Source organism: Cannabis sativa, chromosome X, assembly GCF_029168945.1.
Source record: "Cannabis sativa cultivar Pink pepper isolate KNU-18-1 chromosome X, ASM2916894v1, whole genome shotgun sequence".
Taxonomy (NCBI): domain Eukaryota; kingdom Viridiplantae; phylum Streptophyta; class Magnoliopsida; order Rosales; family Cannabaceae; genus Cannabis; species Cannabis sativa.
Genome location: NC_083610.1, coordinates 39,422,239 through 39,428,483, shown reverse-complemented (window position 1 = coordinate 39,428,483; position 6,245 = coordinate 39,422,239).

Below are 6,245 nucleotides of genomic sequence, written 5' to 3'. Positions count from 1 at the left end.
CAATACCAAAGCGTAGCCCTGGTGGTCGGAGTCACTGGCGTCATCGGCAACAATCTTGTCGAGATCCTTCCACTCACTGACACTCCCGGCTGACCCTAGAAGGTTTACGACATTGCCCGCCGCCCCCGACCCTCTTGGTACCATAGGCAGATTGCATTTACAGGGATGAACATGAAAAACACTTCCCATGCTACCTGTGACATCACTACTATGGTCCCTAACATCTGTATTTTTGATGAAGCACACCGATCCAACCTTCTTGACACTTCCAAATCCAAGACACTTTGATCTGTAGATCCTCACCTTCTAATTTATCAAACAACAAAATGGAGAATAACAAAACAAGATGATCACTGCTATTTTTTTCCAAAATGGAGAATTAAACGGAATAATATTTGTCTATGACCAAACTAATTATTGACAGATTTTAAACATATATATACGTATTATTTAAAGTTGTGTTTGAAAGTAATTTAGTAATTACTAGTGTAATTATTATGGTGATAATTAGACGGTCTAGTAATTATATTGTAAAATATAATATGTAAAAATAATATTTTTTTTAATAGTTAATTTTTTTTGAAAGGAAAATTCAATCTTTATTAACCTTCAAACTCAGCTACCAAGCAAGGTAGCAAATCAGTTGGGACAGACCCCATACTGAATATACAATCAGAATATAATAAAGATGCTCTAGCAAACTCATGAGCAACAATATTAGCTGACCGTTTAACAAACGAAAAATTAACATGACTTAACTCACACAACATGGTTTTACACTCTTGAACGATAGCACCAAACAAAGAGACCATCTTGACAACACTCCTCAAAGCTTGGACAACCGAAAGGCAATCGGTCTCAATCCAAATTGGGCAGATTGGTTGCTTCTTGATCCAGCTCAAAGCTTCCCGAAAGCCCATTTCTTCTGCAATACCAGCAGCAACATTACCAGAGAACAACCTCGTTCGGCCTTGCAAAAGGAAGCCATTATGATCACGGACTACAAGGGACATTCCAAACCGATTATGGTCTTCGAATAAAGCCGCATCTACGTTTATCTTGATACTATTGTATTGAGGTTTGACCCAATGCTCATTCCCATCGTGGTGCTGTAAACTAGACCAAGAAGTCTCGATTGGAGTATTTTGATCATGTCGCCATTGATCAAGAAAACTAACAGCAGAAGCTACTATGGCCGAAGTATTTACGAGTTTTTTTTGCCAAATTAAATCATTCCGCGCTCCCCAAATGGACCAGCAAACAGTTGCAATTAGACATTTTGTTGTAGCTGAATTATTTTTAAAAACATCCACACACCAGTCGAGAAAACTCCCTCAGCCGCTTGTGAAGTTCCAATTCCAACTATGTCCCAAACTTGTTTCAGCTCACTACATAAAACCAAGTTATGACAAATGGATTCCCTCTCCCTGTTACATAGAGGACAAACTGTGTTAACCGCCACTTTTTTAATGGCCAATTGTACCAGCATTGGTAGACAATTCGAGCAAGCACGCCACATCAAATTTTTGACTTTCGAAGGTACTTTCAAAGACCATAAATCTTTCCAAAAAGCTGTTGAATTAACCTCTCTATCTCTGCCTTTTAATCTCTGTTGCAGCTTGTATCCACTCTTAACCGTGTATACACCAATAGCCTCCATAGACCAGTACACCATATCAGATGTTTGTGTTATTCCAAGAGGAATCTGAAGTATCAATTGTCTATCTCTAGCATCAAACAAATCATGCAAAATTTCCAAATCCCAGTCACTGCCTTGTACATTTAAGAGATTACATATATTAGAGTTTTCTAAGGTAGGATGTGTCGAAGACACAAAGGGAAACTCTGGATCAGGAAGCCACGACTCATTTAGAATATTGATTGAAGAACCATCACCAATGCACCATTTGACACCCGTTCAAACTAAAGATTGTGCTTCCCAAACACTTCTCCATACATAACTCGAATTAGAACCAAGAGAAGCCGAGAGATAGCTTCCATTAGGAAAATATCGAGCTTTAAAGATCCGAGTTGCAAGAGCATCTAACTTTGACAGAAAACGCCAGCCTTGTTTTCCTAAAAGAGCTAAATTAATGTCCTGGAGATTGCGAAATCCCATACCTCCATTATCCTTAGGAAGGCACATTCTATCCCAAGACATCCACCAAATACCTTTATTACCATTATTAGAGCCTTTCCACCAAAAACCAGCCATTGAGCTTTCAATGTCACGGCTAATCTCAAGGGGTAACAAAAACACATTCATTGCATAGCTAGGAAATGCTTGAGCTACAACCTTAATCAAAACCTCTTTCCCAGCTCTCGACAATACTTTTGAATCCCAACCTTGGAGCGTCTTGCGCACACGATCCTTCAAATAACCCAAAACCGCTGACTTGTTGCGTCCCATGGTACTCGGAAGACCAAGATACATGCTTCTATCATCAGCTGTGGTCATTTGCAACAGCGCATTTATACTTGTTTGCCAATGCACCTCTGTATTCAGGCTATAAAATATTGACGATTTCCCCAAATTGACTTTTTGTCCTGACGCTCTTTCAAACTTGAGAAGAAACTCACGAATTCTTTCTGCTTCTTGAATAGTGGCTTTACAGTACAAGTAGCTATCATCGGCAAATAACATGTGTGTCACTATTGGCGCACCATTAGCAACCTTACAACATGAATCCACCTTTTGTCCTCATAATTCTTGATAAGTGCAGACAAACCCTCAGCACAAATAATAAAGAGATAAGGAGACAAAGGGTCACCTTGTCTAATGCCTCGTGAAGGTATAACAGGTCCCATTTCTCTACCACCATGGATGAACTTGTATTTTATTGAAGAAACACATGACATTATAAGCTGAACCCACTCATCCGCAAAATCGAGCTTCAACATGATTTGCTTTAAAAAATTCCATTTAATTCGATCGTAAGCCTTGCTTAAGTCCAGCTTTAAAGCCATAAATCCATCTTTGCCCTTTCTTTTCCGCTTCAGGTAGTGTAAAATTTCAAAGGAGACTAAGATGTTGTCTGAAATAAGCCTTCCTGGTATAAAAGCGCTTTGAGACTCAGAGACAATCTTATCCATGAGACTTTTCATTCTGTTTGCCATCACTTTAGTAATGACTTTGTAAAGAACATTACATAAAGCAATAGGCCTCAAATCTCCCATATTTTCAGGCACTTTCTTCTTGGGAATCATCACTACATTCGCATCACCACCATTAGGATTAAACTCCCCTGAATGAAAGAACTTCTCCACCACCTCAATAACGTCCTTTTTCACCACATCCCAGCATTTCTGATAGAACGTCGACGTCATACCGTCAGGGCCAGGACATTCATCAAGATGCATACCGAAAACAGCCTTTTTAACTTCATCTTCACAAACAAGCTGTATCAAAGCTTCATTCATCTGTGGAGTAACTTTTCGATGGATACAATGAATAATTTCATCACAATCTGCCCCTGCTGTAGCAAACAAATTGTCGAAATAATCCACCACTACATTGGATAAACTCGAATCCCAGTCACGCCATATGCCATCACTATCTTTAAGCTTCGATATTTGATTGAAGCTACGCAAATTACTTGCTGCACGATGGAAGTATTTGCTATTATGATCCCTTCTTTCAACCAAAATTGTTTAGCTCTTTGTTTCCAAAAGGCCTCTTTTTGATCAAGAATGAGAAAGAGCTGTTTCTTCATTTCTCCATAGCACAAAACAGATGCATAATCTTGTTTATTTTTGAGTATTTTAAGCTCTTTTCTGCAATTACCAATTCTTTTCTTGAAGTTGCCCGTAATTTCTTTGCCCCAAATGGCCAACTTTTCAGCACATAATTTTATTTTTGAATCAATATCACAGGCACTTGGAGTGTTCCAGCAGTCACTTACAATTTCGTGGCATAAGGGCTCTTTGAGCCAGGCATTTTCAAAGCAAAAGCGACGAATAGGGACTGAATTATCAGGTACTATAAACTCAAGCAACAGCGGACTATGGTCCGAAGGGGAAGTCTCAAGATTTACTAACCTTGCATTAGAAAATTTTTGGAGCCAAGCTGAGGAGACAAGAGCTCTATCCAAACGACATTCAATCCATGTTGCAGTTCCTCTTCCTTTTTCCCAAGTGAAAGGGTGACTAACCAACTCAAGATCGAACAAATCACAAGCTTGAAGAGTTTGCTCAAAGCCTTCTATTAACCATCTAGGATATGCATTACCTCCACGTTTATCATTTTGGCTCAATACATTATTGAGGTCTCCGATGACACACCAAAGCCCAATATTAGTGTTGACAAAAGATCGAAGTAAATTCCATGAAGCCTCCCGTTGACATCTTCTAGGCTCACCATAGAATCCAGTAAGCCTCCATTTATCACTGCCTTCTATTTCCACCATAGCATCAATATAATGTTGAGAAAAACCCAACACAGTACACTCCTCTTTATTTTTCCAAAGTAAAGCCAATCCACCACTCCTTCCTTGGGCCTCTACCAAAAACACACCCTCAAATTGCAAATATCGACCCACATAAGCAATTCTATTTTTATCACATTTTGTTTCACACAAAAAAATAAAATTGGGTTTCTTATTAGACACAATCTCTTTAAGGAATTGAATAGTCCGCTGGTTCCCAAGCCCACGACCATTCCAGCTCAGGACATTCATAATTCTTGGCGGGCTTGAGAACCAGCACCCACTACAACAGAGTTTTTTGGCCCACTTATTGTATCAGATACCAATAGCCCATCATTACCATAAGTCAGCCCATTACCATTTGTTTTTTCTAACATTTTCCTCTTTGAATCTGATATCATTAACTCCCCATCCACGATTGATTCATCCTCAATCACATTCCTAATATCATGGGAATTTATTGTATGTGAGTCAACCAAACCAGCTGGTGCAATATGGGAATTAACTCCCCTATCACCATTCAATTGAAGGCCATTAAATCCCATAGAATCAGCAACATGATAGCCTTTGCCAAGAATTTGATTGCCTAAAGATCTCCCCGGAGTTGATGAATCTGCCACCTGACTGTAACACCCTAACTAGCATAGGCGTATTACGTGATTTTTAAACGTACTGTGCAGCTCGTTGCTAATCAACGAGGTTTATGAAAATTGTGATTAATTAAAATTTTTGCTTTTTAATTAAACTTATATAATATTTCATACAAAATACTTTGGGATCCCATTTACAAAATACTTTACAAAAAGTTTACTGTCTAATACAAAATACTTGTCGCCCAGCGACTAACTACAAAAGCACTGTTGTCCCAAGGATCGTACGCTCCAGGCCTAACCGCCCCGACATGTACAATCTTCATCGGCTCGTCCTCACGGTTCCTCAGTCTTGGCCTTGCCCTTACCTACACATAAACATAGCACTGTGAGTCGACAGACTCAGTAAGAAAAGCATAAATCATAATCATACATAAATCCCAGGTTATGGTTAGACGCTCATACCCCTGACCATAACCCTAACTGCAGTGTCCCACACGATACTGTGTCCCGAACGTTCGTACGACGGTACTTTTGACAAAGTAATAGCCTATACTCGGTACACTGGTCATACTCCAGCTGCTAGTCATACTCTAGCCTTACCGATGTGTTACAAGATCGCCTATACCGCATTAATCGGTCATACTCCAGCTGCTAGTCATACTCTAGCCTTACCGATGTGATACGGTCAAACAGTGCAGTACCACCAACCCTAGAATCAGCCTATACTCGGTACACTCGTCATACTCCAGCTGCTAGTCATACTCTAGCCTAACCGATGTGATATGGTCGGATGGTACAAAGCCAACATACATATCTAATGTAATCTAACAGGCTTCCTAACATGCACGCTAAACATGTAATACATATGCATACTGTTATACTAATCTTACCTCGATCTGAATTCAGGTGTGTCGGTCAACCTGAGTGGAACGAACTGCACGGCGATTTACAGGCTCCTAAACCATAACAACCACAACACTGATAAGTGATACGCTAAATCACTTCCCGGGGACTTAAACTAGAAACTAGAAGTTTCCCTATCGATAAAAAGCATGGCAATACCTTGAACAACATAAAAATGGGAAAAACTAGGGTTCCCAAAAATCTCCCAACCGGCAGGCAGGTTCTGCAACCGAAATTCTGGTTCTGGGAATCCTGGAACACCATCCGGAATTTCGGTTGCTGAACCGGAATTCCGGTTCTAAGCAGGAAATGAACAAAAATTCAT